The sequence below is a fragment of the Anoplopoma fimbria genome, chromosome 7 (genome assembly GCF_027596085.1).
Source record: "Anoplopoma fimbria isolate UVic2021 breed Golden Eagle Sablefish chromosome 7, Afim_UVic_2022, whole genome shotgun sequence".
Taxonomy (NCBI): Eukaryota; Metazoa; Chordata; class Actinopteri; order Perciformes; family Anoplopomatidae; genus Anoplopoma; species Anoplopoma fimbria.
The window spans coordinates 18,404,355-18,426,702 of NC_072455.1; positions in this window are offsets into that span (position 1 = coordinate 18,404,355).

A 22,348-nucleotide genomic window follows, 5' to 3' on the forward strand; every position below is an offset into this window, starting at 1 on the left:
AACTCTGGCGTTGTATACTCATTTTTCCTCAAATCTTTTTTGGTTTCGATTTTGTTTAGTTCGCAAACCACCGCTTATAGCACAGATAATGTGATTTTATAGCTCATTCTATACATAATAATCTTTCCCATGACTCGACATCTTGCCAATCTCAGTGTCAAGTTACAAGACACTGAGAAAGGCATTGTCAGCCGGAATGGGAAGATTACAGGAGTTAGAGGAGATGATCTGTGATCAATGATCTGCTCGACAGGCGAGCTTTACAGAAAGCTCCTGCCACCCTTTCAGACTGTAATCACCTTCTGTACTCCGACATCGCTGTTCTTGCTTCGGGCTTCCTGTGCTATAGGCTGCCGGTTTATCTCACTGCAGTTTAATTTTAGACTTTGAAGAGCAACTTGTAACTCCCTGTCTGTCTGGAGTGATTCTTCTTATTTATTTTTTTTATATTTTTTTTATATTTTGTGAGTGTGTTTTCATGTTACTTTCATTACTTTTCACTGGCGTAGGCGTTGGGTTAATTGTAAAACTATGAAGTCAACTGAACATTTTTCATGCTTTTTGATCTTGGAATATGGAGACCTAAATGTTAAATATTAAACAAAGAAATTAATTAATATGAAATAAAAAAAAGTGTGAAATACAGCCAAAATATACTAATATAGCCGTGAAATTTTGAACAAAATTTATATTTTAAAACCCAACTCATTATTTCAAACTTTTCATGTAAAAATATATCATTATGACACCTTTTATCACAATAAAAAAAGGCATGTAAAAGTAATAAAAAGCACACGTGTGAATGATAACATTAATGATTTCTGAATTTCATTTAGCTGCTTCAGTGTCAGGGTCCTGGTATTATATATGCTGACTCACCGTCACACTGTCATGACTTACTGGGACACTTGCATAGAACAGATCAATCGTTCATGTTATCAGTGACACTTGTGCTATTCCCACTGTGAGTGCTGATCCAACAAGCATCTAAATAAGGACTACTAACGGCCCCTCATGAATGGTGTGCATGCAGCAAAGAAGAATCAATGTGAGTGAAAAGCTGTTTCGATGATAGATACTTAAAACAAAACAGGCTTGTTACGCTCAGAATTGTGCGTAACTCATGTGTACAGTAGATCATTTTCATCCATCCATTTCCATCCATCTTCCATAACCTGCTTATCCAGTTAAGGGTCGCAGGGGTGCTGGAGCCGATCTCAGCTGTCAATGGGCGAAGGCAGGGTACACCCTGGACAGGTCGCCAGCCTATCACAGGGCAGACATATATAGACAGACAACCACTCACACTCACATCCACACCTACGGGCAATTTAGAGTCTTCAATGCACCTAAGCTGCATGTCTTTGGACTGTGGGAGGAAGCCGGAGAACCCGGAGAGAACCCACGCTGACACGGGGAGAACATGCAAACTCCACACAGAAGGTTGTCCAGCCCGGGAATTGAACCCCGGCCCCTCTTGCTGTGAGGCACGGTGGTGTAGTGGTTAGCTAACCACTACACCACCGTGCAGCCAGATGTCCAATATTTAGAAATCATGCATGTATTTTTTGCATGTAGCATATCCAAAGCCCAGTATGAATGCACAAGTCAAATCTGTGTGCAGGCAGTGTATTTTCTGTGGAAATAAATGTCAGCCTTTTTTTTTTTTTTTTTTTTTTTTTTTTTTCAACAAAAGAAAAAGGAAAAATAAAGGCTGCCTCAACTTTGAAATTTTAGCACCTTGTATCTCACACAGAGCCAACCCCGGTGTGTGCTGTTGTGTAAAATATCACGTTTGCTTTTGTTGCCGTGTGGAAAAAGCTTCTCCTCTCCTCCTGCAGTTAATTGCCTTTGTTGACATCTTATGCATACGTGTCACGCAAAACTCTCCATCTTATCTCCTGGTTTGATTTAATGGACGTAAATACCATCTCTTTCTTCTCACTGTCCCTTTTCTCCTGTTTTAAGATAGGAAATAGCTGCTTCCACAAATATTTTTTCACAGCCTCCCTTTTATGGCCGCCATAATAGTTTTTGTTCCTGATATTTCTGTTTTATTAAGTTCCTGGCATTTATTTTATTCCCATGCTCCCCCTCTGACGTGTTGTAGACGCAGCAGTTTCACACTGAGTGAGTCAGTAACTTGTACACAGTGCTGCTTTGGACTATTATGAGCAAGTTCAGAGCTTCATAATGTTGGTTACTATATGTGGCTGACTGACCTCTGTGGAAGCTGGTATCGAGGTACCAGGGGGTTGTGATGACACATTCTGTGACAGGGTTCGGTTTAATCAAACCTCTAGTCTTCAACAAAGCAGGACTGCGTCAGAAATAGCCATGATGACCCGAGTATTGTCGCATTTTAGTCCTGGGCTATTTAAGGTACACCAGATGCCTTTTTTTCTCTAAAGCCACCCACCTCTCTGGGGCTTCATGCTGAGGGATGATGAGGGTTAAAGCTCGCCGTGTGGGCCTTTACTCCCTTTTGATTGGTGCTCATTTAGGATCTCCCGCAGCGATGAATTCTTCAACACTGCTGCGAAGTCAAAGACATTTCTCAGATCCCCTCCAGCATTTATTTTTCCTGCCCGGCTGCCGCCTCCAAAGTGCTGCTTGTCTTTGAAGCTGGGGTTTTGCTGTCACAGCAGCATCAGCTATGGATTGTCTGGTGAGCTGATTATGGCCATTTTAATTATTCTGCTTTCTTTAAGTCACCTTTGCAATCAATGGTGAATTATTTTCCTTCTCGAGTCATTTCATTTTCGGACTTGCTTAACTTATGCAAATTGCAATTGTCTTTTTTTTGGGGGGGGGGGGGGTATGTTTATTGCACCTCAACAATTACTTCAATGGAAAATTAGTCATCCACAGACATCTTGAGGGCGAACCTGATCAGCAGTTGATTCAAGCCGAGTACTTGCCGTTTTTTTTGCAGCAACTAATACCCAGTTAATACGATGATTCAGTCATGTTTTTTCCCGGCTGTAGCTGTTCACTCCATTTTCTTTCTCTCAAGTGGTAATCACAAAACCTAATAGCTGGCCAACAGAGAGTGCACCATACACACAGTATAAAAGCATCAGTGAATGTGTACACCATTTTGCTTTTACAATACAAGCTTGTTGCCTTCATATAAGTTGGTAAAAGCTTTTTCTGTTAGTTATAAAACATTGTTGCGGATGTTACATAACATCCTCAGCTTATCCTCAGTTGCAAGCTGAAGTTTTATTATATATCTCAGACTAAAGGGACTGTTTGTTTATTGATTTATTTGGAAAGGACAGTAAACTTTAATAAAACATCACTGTACATTAGCCAGAGTTAGCCAAGACACTATTTCTCATCTGTAGTCCCTGGACAGATGTTAGAAAGTCACCCTAAAAAACTAAAAACACAATGTTATGCATCATTTATCCTTTCTAAGCATCCAGAACTAATGTTCAAAGAAGAGAGAATATTAATATGAGTAGAAACATAATTCAGGACACCCTTATACTGCATTGTCAAGTACTATGAAGACATGCAACACAGAGGCTCATTAAACAACACATGCAAAGCAAATAAATTAGGGATAATTATGTTTAATGGAAAACATGGTCCGAAGACAAGATTATGCTGAATTGTTAGACACAAAAAAACATATAGAACAGAAACACAAAACATAAAAGCATACAGAATATTTAAAATATATAGAAATAAGTCTGACACAGCATAACAACAATGAAAGACATGCATGCAGGTAGATGTGGTTAGACTTAGAATTGCAAGATTGACACACAGGTGCAAACAAACTGGGGGAAGTTCAGCACAGATTGGGCAGAGTAAGGTGCTGTGATGTTCTAGTGCTAACAGAGCTGGGTGCTAATTAACCGTGTGTTTAAATGAGCTTTAAATGAACTGTATATGTGTCCAGGTCTCTAATGGTCACTGGGATGGAGTTCCATTCTAGTGCAGCTTTTACAGAAAATGCAGAATGACTGAAAGCTATTTTCCTTAGTGGGATAATGCAATACCCTCTTGCTGTCCCTACCCATGCTTCTAATTAGCAACTGCAGAAACGTAATGCATCCCAGATTACATTTTTATTAACATCACGAGGAGACATTTCATTAAAGGAATATGTAACATATATTTCATTAGTTTTTTCAATGAAATGATCTTTTGATGTTTATTTTTTTTTGTATTCACGTCAGTTAAGGTTTGAGGTTTTGTCCTTGTTAAATTAAAAAAACTCAGAAAACAACATCATCTCCTGTTGTAGGATCCTAAACCTAACATGTATGTCGTTGGATCCATGACCAAATCCTGAGGTTTCTATGTCCTCCTTAAGACTTCTGTGTATGAATCATAACACTTCATGGACTGGACAAAATGTTGCTGTTTAACATAATCAACAACATAACATTATCAAGGCAGCAATTCCATTTTCCAACACAACACAGTGTATAAACATACTAAATAGGAGACAGGGTTGAATTTGCGATTTGTGTGCATAACAATTGTTTTCTTTCTATACATAAATAATTAATTTGTTTTCTTTCTATACACGATACCAATAGGGCTAAGCAACAAAGCTCACATAAATAATTAATTTGCTGGACAGTTTGTGTAGCTTGTCGCCCAGAAAGGTTGGAGGGTTTGGCAGTTGGTTGAGTCAAAACAAATCTGATTGTAATCCCTGTAACATTAGAAATGCATATTAGACCTTTGTATGGTGATTTTTTTTTTCAGTTAATTTGTGTAGAAATAATAAAAAAGGCAATCAGGCAGGTTTGAGGGCTTGAAAAGTATTTTGAGCATGCAAACCTTTGCTTGCAAGGGTCTTATCAGCCGTATCCCTGTTTTTTTGCTCTATCATCTAGTTGGGTGTGTTATATCGTTTTGTCTTGTCCACTAAAGGGTGCCTTGAAGTCTCAGTAGTGGTCGGGACTTTGTATGTAATCTTGTCTGGAAAGTGATGCACTCGCCTGAAAGCGTACCAGTGATCTCGTTGACAATAGAGGTGAAATAACGAGCAGGCTCTCACCGCCTTTTGCCACTTCAAAATCCTCACTGTCTAATGGGTTGGTGAAGAGGCTCGGCTTGCCAACAAGGTTGCTAAAGTGGGAGAAGGGGAGTAAAAGAGAGGGGGAAAGAAAACTGAAGGAGAGTTCACAGCCCAGACACTCTCATGCCCGGCTGTTTCTCTTCTCTCTCTTCCCAGCGCCTCCCAGCGCTTTCCGATCTGTTTTGTAGCTGGGCATCCTGCTCCACTCCCAGTGTTTATCTGACATCGTGAAGGGTTTCGGCTTTCCCCTCGATTCCGATGACAACCCAAACCCCTTCAGAGTACACACATAAGCCAACTCGGCAGATGACAAAGCGCTGCTGAGCCTGTCGGCAGAACCACGCGGCTCCCAGCATGCTTTGCCCCCAGCACGTCACCTACCTGGTCTGGCACAGACTCGGCCTCGGAGACCACCTCATTATTCACTTTGACAGGGTTGTATGACCCAGCAGCTACGCCCGGACTTGTTCTTGGAGCATGAGCAGATGCTTGAATCTGTAGCTGTGGATCTGTTATCAAACTGCAACTGACTCAGGAAGTATCCTCCACTAAACTTCTATAGTTAATATACCGAGAGACAAATGAGCTGTTTGGGGTTGTGATCTGTGTTTATTTGAACAGACTCATAGCTGATGGGATGACACAATAGTCAAGCCAGAGTTAGAAAACGCAGCTCATATATGGGGAAAAGAAACACAAAGTTTTATTTCCAGTTGAATTGATATGCAGTGCATGATTATGAGGTAAAAAAAAAAAAAAAAAAAAAAAAAAAAAAAGACAGGAAAGAACCTATTAATGCACCACACACATCTGCCTGCAGGTGCATACTGATGAGCAAAGCGTCATTGAGCTCAGGATGATTCACCCAGGCCTTTATTTTGATGGAGCGATTCAGGGCCGCACTTGAAGAGCCACCTTGGTCTCTCTTTGGTCGCGAGTCCCCTCATGAAACACAGGAGGGGATTATTTTTGTATATATATTTCCTCCTCCCTTAAATCCAACGAGTTTTGACCTTACCGTCGTTGGAATACAAAGTAAGCGAGACAGAGGGCCCCTGTTTAAAGCCATATCTGAACGGGGTGCCACAGCTTGGAAACTAACAGTATCAGCACCCTGCACTCTCGCAGATAAGCACAGTCGGCTAAAAAAGAAAGAGATACATATGTTTACCATCACTATACTTCGCTGCATCAGGGGGAAAAAAATTAAGGACACACAAAATGGCTGACCTTGAAAATGCTGCAGCAGCTGGACATACTCATACAAATTATCCTTATTTTGTTATGAAAGGCAGAGGCCTTCTAGTTTAAAAGACAAATGAAGAAGTCATGATGTTGTGTCTGCCATGCTTAGGCATTGCCACGGCAACACCTTTCTTGCTCTGTATCAAACAGGAAAGAGGAAGTAATCAAGCTTGACTTATGTGACGCATTTCAAGCTGGTTCTTCCTGATGGCTGACTCTACAGAGCAAAGGTAGAAATTGTTAGTTACGTTAGCCGTTATGCTAAATAAACAAGTTTCATTGGAGCTGCCTTGCCTTTGTTACCACTTCGCTACGTTCGTCGACTGATCCAACAAGTGTCATTGTGTTGGGTCCATGGGCACGCTTGCATCGGGGTCTGTTCATGCATGTACGGGCAAGATTGAACAATGTCCTAGTGCATGTGTGTGTGTGAGTGTGTGTGTGTGTGTGTGTGTGTGTGTTTACAGTGCCAGTAAAAGGCCAGGCCAATCGATCAGCAGGGGCTTAACAGCTTTAGTCAAAGAGCACATTTCGGCTTGCTGCTCTGAGCTCTGTGGGCATCCTGTGCCGTGGTTGTTCTATCGCTGAATTCAAATGTCCAGACTCAGGATGTGCAGGCTGAGCCCTGGTGGACTAAGATTTTTAGGGAGTCTGACAATGACTGAAGTGCTCGTTGTGAATACGTTCGGGGGATGCAAGGACACTCAGAGATGCTGAAAGGGACAAATGGTTCCTTGAGGAAGGTCAAGAGTTTGTCAAGGATTTTCTCTCTGCAGTGCTTGCATTTCAAGATAAATACATAAGTAAAATTCTGATATTTTATTTTAAAAGTTATACAAAGCTGTATTAGGCACATTAATGATTGAATTAATAGCAACTTCCCACATATTTGATTGTGAACTCGACAAACTGTCACCAGATAGACTCTATTAGCTTCCTGCTATAGAGTGCTGCAGGGATGACATATTTTTACAGGCCACACCGAGAAGTAAGCATCGCATTGGTTACCTCTGCAAAAAAAGCCAATGAGCTTTTTTCCAATTCATTTTGGAATATTGTGGACACAAACCTGCCAATGAGCTCTATGGCAAACACAAGTTTTTGATACTCACACGTTTTGTTCAGCAAGAGAATATTCACAAATAAAAACTATGAATTTTTTTAAAGCATGATTGCAATTGGCAGAAGTAAAAAGCTAACATCAGGCCTTACTGAAACCCAAGCCGCTGCGGTAAGGACTCAGCCTTAATGGTAAAAGCTCTACAGTACCTAGTCAGCTACTAGGGCGCACTTACCTGATGTCTTTTATGATCATATCAGCAAAGCAGTGAGCTGTGAGAAATCTGACTTGTACTGTGTACAGGCTAGCAGTCTGTGGAACTCCACACAGAGCCCACACCAAATATTCGCATGAGAGCCCTTGCAGACTAAATGCATTTTGGCAAAGGCCTGCCCTAACCCCTCTGCAAAGCCCACAAGTCTGGGCAAGTGTGGACTTTGGATTCAGCACGTCGACTCTCTTCACCCCCTCGAGTTGTCTTTCTGCATCTGAAGCCTGTAAGAAAATAAGTAGCCTGAGCAGAGATGCAGAGCTTGAATGACGGTCTTTAGCTCCGTAGCCCAAATCCCAGCCTTAGTGACGGGTGACGAGCTTAATGTTTTCGTATTTGACAACTTGCACTTACTGACTCTTTTATTTATGAAAGACTGATGCATTTTGATGGTATCATCCTACATTCTGTACTAAATGAAATAAAACACTCTGTAGATAAAGAAAAATATCCCATCTCATGAACTGTTTTAGTGCATTAAGTGTCAGCAAGATGGATACTTTCTTCTTCTAATGTAGTCGCTAAAAATATATAACATATAATATGGATGAAATAAGCTAAAATGTAATGAGCAACAAACTGCTTTTCAGCTGTAACCAGCAATTGATTACTTCTCAGTCAGGTCAGTCGTTATCAACCGAAACCACATTTTTGGAGTCATTCACCGAGTGTTACAACCTGCACATGTTCTTATCTTAACCTCGCTGATAGACAGTTAATCAAACCACTTTACTTATCAAATGGATCCGCTAAAACCAAGCACAATGACTCACGGCCCTGAGGGAAGAGATCTTTTGCAACGTCTGCATGTGTTTGGTCTCAGGCTCGCTGCTGGTTGTTTAGTGTTTCCAGCAGCTTTGATTAGCGTGCTCCAGCCCGCTTTGGCATCAACCATCACTGGAATATATCATTATCAAAAAATAAACACACTGGTCAACGGCAATGGCAACCTGACTTCTCATGAAATGGCTCAACCAATCCATGTCCACCGACACTAAATTAACTAATTAAATAAAATATCAATTTTCATTTTTTTAATTTGAAAATGTCTTATCAGGGTATGTTTTTCATATAATTAAATATGAGTTTTCTCTCTGCAGTGCTTGCATTTCAAGATAAATACATAAGTAAAATTATGATATTTTATTTTAAAAGTTATACAAAGCTGTATTAGGCTTTTAATTAAAGATTGAATTAATAGCAACTTCCCACATATTTGATTGTGAACTCGACAAGCTGTCACCTCTATTAGCTCCTGCTATAGAGTGCTGCAGGGATGACATATTTTTACAGGCCACACCGAGAAGTAAGCATCGCATTGGTTACCTCTACAAAAAAAGCCAATGAGCTTTTTTCCAATTCATTTTGGAATATTGTGGACACAAACCTGCCAATGAGCTCTATGGCAAACACAAGTTTTTGATACTCACACGTTTTGTTCAGCAAGAGAATATTCACAAATAAAAACGCATGATTGCAATTGGCAGAAGAGGCTCATTAGAGGATACATAGAGATGAAATAGGACTGGCAAAGTAGAAGCCTCTTGAGAGCGGGAAGTCAGTCAGCATAGTTCAGTCTGACCAGTGGAGTCATTACGTCTGGCCGCAATGGGCAATGAGAGGTTTTCATTTTCTTTATTATGATTTTAGAAGAAAAAAAATCCACCGAAAAGCAAACGCATTATAGGGAATTCATTTTCCAGGACATTTCCTTTACATTTTCAAAAGCCTTGAGCAAGTATCAAAACAGGAACCACTATGTTTCTCTCAGAATAATAAAAAAAAGACTGATTGGTTCGCCTTGGTCTTTTGTGTATAAAATGGAAACAAAAATACAGGTGAAGTACTGCATTCTTCAAGGAACATAAATAGGATAAAAAATGTAAATGATGAAAGATACTGTAAAAAAAAAAACACTTAATAAATATTTACAACATAATTATAGAAACATTTAATTATTAATATATAAATAAGCCACAAGTTACAACTCTTAATAGCCTCTTAATAGCAACATTATAATTCAATATCCAGTCCAACACCATCCAGTATTATTTGTTTGAACTGCTATGCAAGCCATGACCTCATATGACTTTATTATGCACCTAAACCCCAGTATTTTAAAGGAATAGTCATACATTTTGAGAAGCACACTATTTTGACAATATTTAAATGAGAAGATTACATGTTAAGACGCTCTGTTTTAATTAAACCAGCTTTCTACACAGGCCCACCTAAAGGCTTGTTTTACTTGCGCAATTCCTTAGTATGGTGATTATGTGTTAGGCTCTTAGTGCTGCCAAAACACAGGTTACATACACTCAGTACTGTGCCTGAACGCATCCTGTGTAGACATAGACGGAGCTGCTGCTCTGCTAACGTGCTTCTTGTGCTTTGTGGATGCAAAGACACAGTATGGAGCTGGAGGCAATTAGCTTAGCTTAGCATAAAGACTGCCAGGGACAGTTACTTGTCATCACTGCAGGTTATCATTGCCAAGCAACCAGGGGAGACACTGCACAGACGCATTGATCTTCTCATCTATCTCTCTGCTGGAATGTGGATAACTACGTTTTTAATAAGGGGAATTGTCGGGACATCTGGCAGTTGGCTTTGCAAAAAGCAAAACGTGTGAATTATTTTCCAGGAAAACTTTTGTCTGGGTGAAACTTCTCAAACGTTTGCCAGGAAGAAGATGAGTTTCCATTGCAAAGCAGTTCAAGTTTGTAATTGCATGTGTACCCGTAAGATACAGGGGTGTCCACGTTGCTGCCCAATCTTCAAATCAATAACAGTTTTAATCTTCTCTGAAGGCGACACTGATACTGGAGGTTAAATTATCTGCCATTCTGATCGACTTGCCTTCAGTTCGGATCATTTTCTGATGCAAAAACCCACATAAACCCCCTTTTCAAACAGAAATGACTGTCACAAAGATTGACACTTTAATATTCAAAAGGTTAAAAGTTCACTATGACTTGCACCCTCAGTACCATTCAGAAGCTTCCAGTCAACCCCCAGTGGCCTCACATTGCGATTATCCGACTCTGCCCGTTGCTCATTCACACAGAAGGGGACATCTGGGATGACATTCTGAAGCAGATGCAAAGAGTCCATTACTGTTGCCCCCCAGCTCCGCAGCCATATTTCCTCTGTCAGTGCAACCACGGCGATGAGATTCTAAGGGAGGTGACCAAGAGCTTGGCCTCGTCTCCCGTGCAATCTGCTTTCAGGGCGACAAAGCAAGCGCGGTGGCATGGGCATGCTTGCCTACACACACACAGACACACACACACACACACACACACACACACAGAGCACAGTGCCATATGGCCAAGCCACATAATGAGGGCCATTAATATATCGGTGAAACGTGTGATTGACAGGTGGCGTGGAGCACAGAGTGGCAGATCCATCCACAATAGAGAAGATAGAGATGACAGTGTCACGGCCACACAGGCAGAAGCACATCAGCACAGGTGATATTATGAGGCGCCGGTGGCAATGTCAAAGCTTTTACCTGGCATGACCGAGCCATCCAAATGAGACTCCTGATGAAATTGTTTGGATATTTATGTAAAAAGTCTAAGAAGCTTTCCTGTCCTCCTTGCGCTGGAATATTATTGATACCTTTATAGCCTTGTCTGTTCTGCTTGGTTTGAAGTACTGTCATGGCTCGATGTGATTATATTAGGCCTTTTTCCTAGGAAAAAAAAAAGAGAGCACTCTCCCAAGGCAGATACCTAGAAATATAGCAGACTTCCAAGGGACTTTGCTCTGTGCACCCGAACTGTTAAAACCGAGAACAATCATGAAGACGAATGGCAAACTTAGCCTCTTTCTGAACTACAGCTTTTACTAATTGGTGTTCTTTGACATCAGCTCATACATTATAAGGACTGTTCTTACATTAGTAAACAGGTGGAGTAACACAGCATAAATATAGTGACTTTTGAGGCAAACTATTGCTCATAGCAAAATATTGAATAGTGTAAAAACTGAAAGGCTTATGACTCTTTGTATTGTAATCCATTCATTGTCGCATAGGAATTTTTTAACCTACAGTTTTAAAATAGGTATATATGGCAAAACAAATAGATGTGTCAGTGATTATACACAGCCAGATTCATGTTTCTTATTTTCAACTTGCAGGAAATTGGAAAGCTCATAAAAAAATAAACAGCAGGGCAAAATCAATAACACAACAAATATTGGCCTGCATTTGGATTCGGATTATTGGACCATTTCAACCATGCAGCCACTTTTCTCAAGTTTTATAGAGCTTTTAAATTTATGACATAGGTATGCTTTAAAAGCACTTACTTCTTTCTTGTAAAATGTGTTTAGTTAGAGAATCTCCTTCCTTTTTTTCAGAATTGCCTTGTAGGGTTTTGTCGAAAGAACTACACTACTATTTTCTATCAATTAAATAAAAGACAAGTTACTTGTGGAGGGTATATAAGCAGAGGATATTATTTATTATTCCAAGCATTGGCTTTAAACATGTAAAGAACATCTTTAGATATTCATGTTTGAAGCTTCTCCATACATGTTGAATGTTGTCTGAATACAAATTTCCCATTTTTGCATGTTCAGCAGGTCTGCTGTGCACTGACTGAGAGCCTTAACTATACTATACTATTTTTATTATAATCATTGCCAAATTACATTTTTTTCAGGGAAACATGCTTTGATATTTACAGAATATAAAATAAAGCATTGTCACTCTTTCTGCGGATGATTAATGCAGTTGAACATTTTGAGAAATGCGCTTATTGTCTTTCTTACCCAGAGTTAGATGGGAAGTTTGATCCTACTCTCATATCTGGAGATTTGTTGTAGGCTTAACATGAAGCTACACACAGCAGACTCTGTTGTCTTGTTGTGGCCAGGCAAGACTCCAGGAAGTCACACATTGATCTTTGTATGCATATGCAACAGTTGTTAGTGTTGTATCAATCATCTCATTTAATCTTCTCATTCTCTGCAAGAAACTCTAAAAAACATCTTTCCCAAAATTCCCGAACTGTATTGAAAGAATCTGGATACTTTTGGAAGCTACTCTCAAATGTTTTTTCCCAGGGTTTTTTTCTGTGCTAGGACTTTTAGAAAATAGAACTTTACTGGTCACTTAATGAAGTTGGAAGGTCTTCAAGATTCTCAAAATTGTTAGAATTAAACATTAAGCCAATTCCAATTGCCCACTAGAAGAAGTGGCCTATTGAAGTGTTTTTGATTGCAAGAGAATTGCAGGGCAGAGTTAAGTTGTAAAGCCCAGGTCCCAGCATGTGGGTCCAAGGGCACATGATTGACATTTCCAAAGACCTCTGGAGCCACAGCCAGAGCCTAAGCTCTGCCGGATTTCCAGCCGTGTGAGCGACCCCCTTGAATGCCCATCAATGCCGGGGCTGTGTGTGTTCCACCCACATAGGGCATCTCCCGCTGTCATGGAGACATTAACAAGGCTGGTTGTGCCCCGTCCTCTGCACTCAAACTCTTGTTGACTGTTTACCGCATCCTCTCTATGCACTTCCTGGGTAGAGGTGACGGACGTGGCGTTGTTGCCTTGAGGCGCCTACAGGAAACAAATACTTAAACACGTTTTCCAATCTCGCAGTGACTGCTGACGTTGCATTTTTCTTTTTGCTGTGATGTTTAGAGGTTTTAAAAAAAGTATCTTTTGGCAGCAATTAAGTCTTGTTGTGATTTAATTTATCAAAAATGGTTATCTTGCACTGCGATTGGTTCCCACAGGTAACAGCTCAGCAGTCATTGAGAAGATTAAATATTGAGTAAAAGTGGAGTTCAAGAAGCAGACCTCTCAACCGTGAAGTCAACCTGATGCCCCTAAGTCTCTGTTTTCTTTTTCCTCTATTTGTCAGACAGCCTTTGGGAAATTAACTGATGAGATCATGCTGGCGACATGGTTGCTATAGAAACTTCACATAAAAGACTTTGGCTGGAGTTTGTCACCAGAGAGAAAACAGAAGAGAGAGAGAAAGAGAGGGAGATAGAGAGAGACAAAGAGGTGGCTGTGTTGAATGCTCACTGGAGAGGCATCAAAGGTGGAGTCATTTGCAACACAACATTGATGCCATGTTTTATTTCTTCTTTCCGGCACCGCATCCGAGCTGCAGCATCCCCATCACATCACCACATCCTGCTGCAGGCCTGGCTTGGATACCTGTGAGGAGGGTTTTCTTTACGTTCCACTGGGATATGTCATAAATAGCGAGGTAGACACTGTATTTTCTTTTCATTGGTCAATAAATATAAATTTTACCCTTCAGCAGTGCGGTCCTTGCTATCAGTGCACTTTTTTATATTTCAGATAATCACCTTGGAAATAGCATGTCTTTGGTGAACTGTCTACCTGTGAGAAGTGTTAAGGTGCTTTCTGTATTGTTAAATTGCCGTGCACATATTGATTAGATGTTCTGTTACTGGCCCCTTGTGGTTCAGGTCAGGAATACGATGCAGTAGTAAGAGTGGATATACTGTGTGTCACCTTTGTACTGTACAGTAGGCTGTATATGGTGGGCAGGAAAGTAGGGAATATATGAAAGTTTATTCATTTATTCTTGACCTATCCAGCTAAAGGAATGTGAACTTGTATTATGCTGTGAAATCTATCCAGCAGTTCTCCTACATAACCAATACATTAGGGTTTATGTGAAACTCTTAAATGCAGTTTATATTGCTGGTGATTTAGCAAGACATGCTGTACATAATGCACATTCCAGCAAAGCAAGGAAACACTTCCCAAAAATACAGCTTGTTTTAATCCCTTCCCCTTAAAGTAGCATTCAAATCCTTCATTACTGTGACTGAAAACAAAATTGATAACTCTATCACATCTAATGGAATGACGAAAAGAAATTGGACTGCTCTTTAACGGCCGTCCTTTTAAAGACATTACTTACATTCGTTATAAAAATCTATTTTCAGTTTAAGACCAGTTGAGGAGAGGATGTACCTGTAGGAGAAGGCAGATTAAAAGTGATTAAACGGTGAAATTCATTTACAGCCGCAACAGTTGCGAAGGCTCTGCCCATGATTTATGACTGTCAGAGCCCATCTTAATTTCGCTCTGGGTGACACATGAGATGAGCGTCAGCACTAGTCAGGCTTTGGGCTCTGACAGGAGAGTTGCAGCACTGTTTCCCATCTCTCACTCTTGATCCTCCTCTTTCTCCTACCTCCCCTCTGTCTGTCTGTCTGTGTGACTTTTAGAGGAGAGGAGTGAGCGTTGTCATGCTGAGCTAGGCTTGCACATCTCTATCAAGTATCAATGCCCTCTGGAAAGTGTTTTAGGGAAAAGAGAGATATTTTGAACATCTTTTTTTGCCTGTCCTCATCTCTCTCGGAAGACTCAGCCAATGGGTAGGGCTAAATGTGCATAGGGAGAGCATGTTCACAGGAACACACAGTGAGACTTTCAAAGCCAGATGCTGCCAATTTGAGACTCTCAAGGAGATGCGCTCTCCCCTGCTCTCTCTTCACATTGTAAACAAACAGACACACCAAACTCTCTCCACCTCATTTTGTAGTCAGTGCAGTATAATGGCGCACTCGGATCCAAGCGATCTCGGAATAAATCAAACCTGGAGTTGGAGCGAAAGAGACAGAAAGTTGGAATGTCACCTTCTGCTCCTTGGCCTCTCAACTGGAAAGGCCACGGAGAGTGCAATGGGGCACAGTGGGGGCCCCTCTGAACCTTAGACCCAGAACAGATGGCATGTTTGGACCCTTGGACCTGCTAATGAGCAGGTCATGCCAAGCGGTGTAGGACACGGGGACATAGGTTAGGTTGCTTCATCAAAGCCATGATCTGCCATGTCAATGGGGTGATGCCACGCCCATCTGCTTAGCTGATGGTAGCAATACAGTAGCTAATGATGGATTGGGCCCCATTCAGAAAAATAATGGCACTACTTTGTAAAGTAGTAGATAAAACACTGTCCAAGGAAATACACATTTTATTTTCATATTGTCATTGCTGCTCAGTTTAACAATTACAAAACCAACAAGGCTGGATGGGTCAAACAAACACAGGACTCTCACCCAGGAGATCATTGTTTGTTTCGCGTTTGAAACCAAATGTCAATGTTGACTTATTTTACCGTACTTTCTACCATACTTCTTTACTTGTGAATAAAATTAATTTATTTGAACCCAAACCAAGATTGTTTCCTAAACTTAACCAGATATTTTTCTTGCCTACACCTACTGTTGTTTCCAATCAAAGCGTTAAGCTTCACTCTCACAACGTGGTAGGTCTAGTTTGGCCAGTATGAAGTATTAGAATGGTAGTGATCACCACGGATAAGGCCCATTTAATTGGCTGATAACATTCAAAATGGGTGTTTCACTTGCTCAATATGGTACATCCTTCACAAACCTGCCATTTTTTATAGCCAGCTACTTTCTATAGTGACCGTCATTTTTTATTCACTCAACCCAATTTAAAATAATGACAGCCTGCGAAATAACACTGTAAGCTATGCCAAACAGATATTTTTTTTCACAAGCAAACATTGTTTTATGACAATCACAAAAAATATTTCGTACTTAAAATCCCCTTTTTATTTGTCTTACTTAACTGCTGAAACCTCAAATTTGTTGCAGCAAATTTCAGCAACATTTGTTACATTTTTGCATGTGCATTTGGTCCCTCGTCTCTTTCATCTTATTAAATGAACAGTAAGAAGAAAACTAAAGAGAAGAAGAGCTACTCCAGACATGAGAGCACTCGTAGACCCCACAGACTTTTAGTTTTTTGCAGTTATTCCCACCCATAACTTTAACTTTTACTGATCTTGATACCATATACCTGATTTGGGGAATTGGCACAATTTATGTGTGTGAAAAACAGAAAATAGTTTAAACACCACAGGAAGTATCACTTCCAGGAAACAGACATCTGTATTTTACACCTTAGATGGTCCTCAAAATTGGTCACCACAGCAGATTGAAACTTTGATTGGCTCTATGTAGAAACACATGAGATCACATACAGTGAAGGGTTGACAGGTTTCTTAATAACCTTAACTTTGATCCCTTGTAGTCTATCAATATCTGAAATGAATGTTCTGTTGAAATGCATATCCGTTGTGTGTTTTTCTCTTAGATAGATAACTCGATTTCTAATCTGTAATTCTCACTGTAAAAAAAAAAGGCTATTTCAGATCCTGCTGGAGCCAAAATGCTCTTTGTTAGCCTTCATTTGTGAGTCCTTTCATGTTCACAGTAAGGCAAAATCGTGATCTGCATTCATATCCACCCCAGATATCTATCTATCTGACTGTTGGGCTCAGATATAAAGCAGTTTTATCGGAGCTAACACTTCAGGCTCCACCGTGAAGAATAGTGTGAAACGGCTAATATTGGTGGGAATAGACAGGCTGCATCCTGGGAGCTCATTTGTAAAGAGTACAGGTGTAAGGAGAAGGAGAAGAGACAGGTAGGAACTTGTGATGAATGATGAGGGTACACAGCGGACCAGTGACAGGGGAACATCAATAGTTAAAGCATCAGTGATGTATTGCATTTTGTAGTTTTGCAGCACTCAGTTGAAGTTGAAAGTTGTTCGGGGATTGCAGCAGCCCACACCCAGCGCTTTGCTGTGTCATATTTAGGAGGCGCGATGCTTTTGTAATGGAATTGTCAGGCATAATCAGTCATCAGCCTGCTCACTGGAGGCTTTTTTTGTTCCTTCAACCATAGAGCTAAAGGGCGGCTGATAGACAGCGGATGACAGACCTAGGGCCTGCCTATTTGATATTCCACTATAATAGGTGTGAGTCTATTTGTGTGTGGGTCCTGTTTTGCTCAGCATGCAAACACATTCAATGGCACTTTTACAACTAATGTTAAGGGTGGGTAAAACTCTGGGCCCCTATCCACTCCCTTTGCTTTCAAGCATTACGTAGTTAGACAAAATCAGACCCACCTCCATACATTTATTTATCTCCATGATTCTTGGACCTTCTCTAATTGAAATGATGTATTTAGGTGCTATCCTGATTGTGCTAACTGCATAATGAAATCACCAATAGTACTTTTACAATTGTATCTGCGGGGGATGTTGTGTCTCTACAAGACAAAAGAAGGTCAAAAGTGGAATTTCATATTCGTTAGTATTTCATTTATGTAAACGTGTATTTCTTTAAATGTCAACCAATCCATTTTCAAACAAGAAAAAGTGAAAAAAATTATACTTAGTGTAAAATTTGAAATATTATTACTTTGTTACCAATTGAGTCGATGTTAACGTTAGTGAGACCTCTACTACTACTGTACCACTACAGGCAGATGATGCTTTGAGCTAAATGCTAACGTCAACATGCTAGCATGCTCACAGTGACAATGGTAACATGTTCACTGGCTTAATTTAGCACGTTAGCAACATTTTTCTAATAAGCACTAAACACAAAGTACAGCTGAAGCTGATGGCTAAATACATCCATGATGCAAACTGAGTAACGACACAAATACATATAATTGCATCAGCTACTAAATATTTAAGTTAAAACTACAATGAATAAAATGTCTTTTTTAAATATGTCTATCAGGAGTGATATATTGTATAGCAACCTTCTTTATGCCATAAATAGGCCCTGCATGGTTCACATGGTGATTTGCTTTAAGTCAAAACTTAAAGCAAATCAATTGCACTATGCTTAACATTTTTTTTAGCCTTTTGGTTCAATCAAAAAGAAACTGAGGACGGCACGCTCAAATTAATATTCATCATAGAGGGGCTATTAATATACACTTGAGACTCACAAAAGACATTTAAGTCCAGACACTGTCCAGACTTATGAGTAGTCACTCCCACTTCTTCCGTCTACAGAGCCTCATGGGAGAAACATAATTATTCTCTTCAACCACCTAATAGGCTTCTGACATGTAAAGATTATTAAACAGGAATCATATTAATATATTTATGATTCTGTTTTTTATAAACACGTTTTTTTTTTTCTTTTTAATTACTTTTTTTCTTTAAACAACACCTCGTATGGAACACCATAAATTTTGGTTTTGGTGCTTGTCACAGCATGACATCATACTCATGTTGAACTGGAGTCTGCCGCTGCATCATTGTTTGTGGGCAGCAAAGAAAGAGCCAGACTCTGTCTTCTGCGATGAAACAGTGCCATCTATGGCAATTATGAGTGTAAGACCTGTATTTAATGCAGACAAAGCCATGGCAGTCCTCTTAAAGCTTTAATACATATCTTCCTCTATAGAGAAACTGAAACAGCGTATATATATAAATAAAAACATGCACACACGCACACACACACGCACACATACAAACACACTATTCTATATATTTTTTGATCTGACCTGATTCATATTTTCCTCTTAGAAAGTCTTTATAGATAGAGTGGAGGAGGAATTGCTTCAAAATGTAGTCATGGGTAAATCCAGGGCTTATGTGACTGTAAATATTCTTCTGACAGTTGGGAATGACACTAATATGTCAGGCTTGGCTGCTGTCAGTCATACTTAAAGGATGCTGTAAGCGCTGGTCCATTCAAAGCTACCTGAGGATGCATCAAACTTTTCTATGTTATTTCCAGCATTCCTGCCTGTGAATGTGTAGGGTACTAATTATGGTATGATTATATTTGTATATGGTGAATCTTAATTTGATTACATGGTGTAATTTTAAAGCAGTCAAAAGGTGATTGTATTTACTTATTTTTTGTTACCAATAAGCAGGCAAGCAAGGATTTACAGAGCATTCAGTTTGTTTTGTTTTTCCTGATTTTTGGAGCTTAATTCTTGAAGATAATAGAGAGAAAATATAATTTTGCCTGTTAGCTACAGTATGCTTTTTTCAAAGACAGTGACAAGGCCAAGTTATACGGAAAAATGAATCATACAATAGATATGTCCAAGCTTAGGACATATATTTTCTATTTTTGGAAATATTCATTTTAAAGTTCATGGACACATATTGTATGAAATATTTTATGAAATGAAAGCAGTTTCTGACTACATCACAGTATGGCTCTGCTGTAGAAGGATGAACATCTTGTTTATGTATTGTTAATTGTTAATGTATCGTTCTTTGTAATGTCAGCAATGCAATAAACCCTGCAAAAATAATGACATTTCCAAACCTAAGCATGCTGACAAGGTAGACTGAGACAGTAGACATGGTAAACATGAGCTGCTGAACCTCAGCACACTGTATATATATATATATGCATTCTCATTGTGAGCGTGTTAGTATGCAAAATGTTCAGTTAACATGCCAATTTAACAAACAAATGTCATCATGTTGATTGATATAATACATTTAGCATTAAACGTGCTGTACCTTTTTACAAGTGGTGAAACACTGCAATTTGTAAATGTGTTAATTTGCTGGTTTCTCTACTGTCAAACCAGTTTTGTCCTTTTTTCAGGTAACCTTATTCTTATTCCTAGAAAGTTGCTCAGATTTTGGCTCAAGAAGGCAGCCAGGTGATAAGTAGCCTCAGACAATGTCAAAGCACGCAGAAAACAATGATCTCACCTCCCACCGTTAATGCTCTCTATTAAATGAGAAATGTATGGGCACAACCTAGACTCAGTGTCCTGGGAACGAACCGGTGCCTGAGGATTCTGGGAGGCTAAGGGTAGACACTTGAGGGCCGAGAGCCTGTCGGTTTCCCTCCAAATCTTAGCCCTCAATTACTGAATCAAAGGCGAAAGGAAGACCAAATCCTATCCTGTGCCGGGTCCTCATCTCACCCTGCTACCCGACAGGCTATCTCCCCCTGCTTGTTCACGCTCTCTAACTCGAATGCACGCGGAGCACAGCTCCTGGGAGTCTTGCAAGTGAGCTGCTGGTTGTGCTCCAAAGAAGCTTCAAAGTGCATTGCGCTTTCTCAGCAGGAGTGCAGATGGGGTGAGTTCCAGATATCCTTTTCCCACACACTCCTTTACATGTTGCTTATTCCTAAGCTGCTCCCACATGAACGTGTGCAGATGAGACATGTCAGTGTCGTTTTCATCCCACTTCCACTCCGTTATCTCGCTGCGTGTCCTATGAAGAAATGCACTGTTTTATATTATTATTTAGTAAACAATTTCAAGGCTTATAGCATGAGTTGGGAGCAGCTTATCCCAGCAGAAAAACTACTGTGGTGACAGCTGGAATATGAGTATGACTGACATCACTTGACTGGTTTATGTGAAATGCACAGCAGCTGTGAAGAAAGCCTCTTTTTTTTATATGCCTAGGGTACACCAGAGATTAAAGATGGATGTTCTCCAGGTGATTTCTGCTTGGGAAGGAGGAATGAAGCGTGGATTTGCTCCAACTCTCATGAGAAATAATAGAAGTCAGTCTAAGTTAAAGTAATGCATTATGGTGTTTGGCAAACCAAATTTAGAATTTGAGAGTGAAAGAAGAACATTATGGAAAGCCATATAAGTTCTGTTTACTATGGATTTTTCTAAAAGAAAAAAAACTAGTTATATTTTCTGTGCAGTAAGCAAGACAAGAAAAATAATGACAACTTGAAACAACCCTCAAACCAAAATATGATTCAGTATTTTGCATGACAGGTCATTTTTTTTTACCTCAGAAACAGTAATTGACAAAACAGCCTCAACTTAACATGCTTGTTCTGGAGCTTTCAACCACATCACATTGACTTTGCTCAGTTGCCATGGACATTTAGATGTGAAAACAGCCCATGATCCTGAGCACCTCTAATCCATGTTAAGTTAAAGTTCAGTCGGTCCGACAAACAAACTCTCATACTCTCAGTAATCAGTCAGTACTATGTGCAACTGCAAACCAATATACAATTAGCATCACTGGATAACATACTGCATCATTTCCTGTGAATCTGTCCTGTGTAGGCAGACAATTTCAATTAAGTGCAGGAATGGTGAACTCTGCCACAAAATATAAAAAAGAATATATGAAGTTCTAGTTTGTGGCTCTAACATTGAAACATTTTAGATAGGTAAGGCAGTATTAATTGCTCTGGTTGATTCAATACTTCTTAAATTCAAATATTATATAGGAAATATTCCTGTTCATATTATTACATTATTTAAACTATATACCAATGGCACCAAAACAACTTCACAAATACAGCTGTGATACCTTTGTTTGCTTGCATTTACGGCCATGACGTACTGTATTTTACTGTGTTAAAAGGATGACATTGTTGGAAGGAATCCTGCTATATAATCATAAACAATTATAGAAAAAGACAGCCCATAATGGCTAAACATTCGCATTCTACAGCTTTTAGCCTTCTCTTTAAAAAACAGCTGATAGCACCACATAAAAACACTAAATAATGGCACTAAAGAACCAATCTCTCTCTCTCTCTCTCTGGCTCAGGATCGCAAAACAACAGCTCTCCTGCTTCCCTCATTCAGCATGTTGTTAACTTAAACATCAATTGCTCTCACTTAAGCAGCAACTTTTCTCCACGGTGCTGCTAGGCAGCTTGTTAGAGGACTGCAAAAACAAGGCTGTGTGTACACAGTCATTGCCTTGAGTAATGAAAGCTAGAGATGTGTATTAAAGATCTATTAACTACCTCGAAATGATTTGTAGGAGAACTGTAGCTCATCAGGAACAGCGGTCATTGTTGAGTGAAGGTTGTTTGAATCAGGTGGGATTCAAAGGCGAAACAGGAAAAGAGAAAGACTCTGACACTGTTTGCCTCCTGGCTTCTACTAGTCAGTGGACACTATAGCAGAG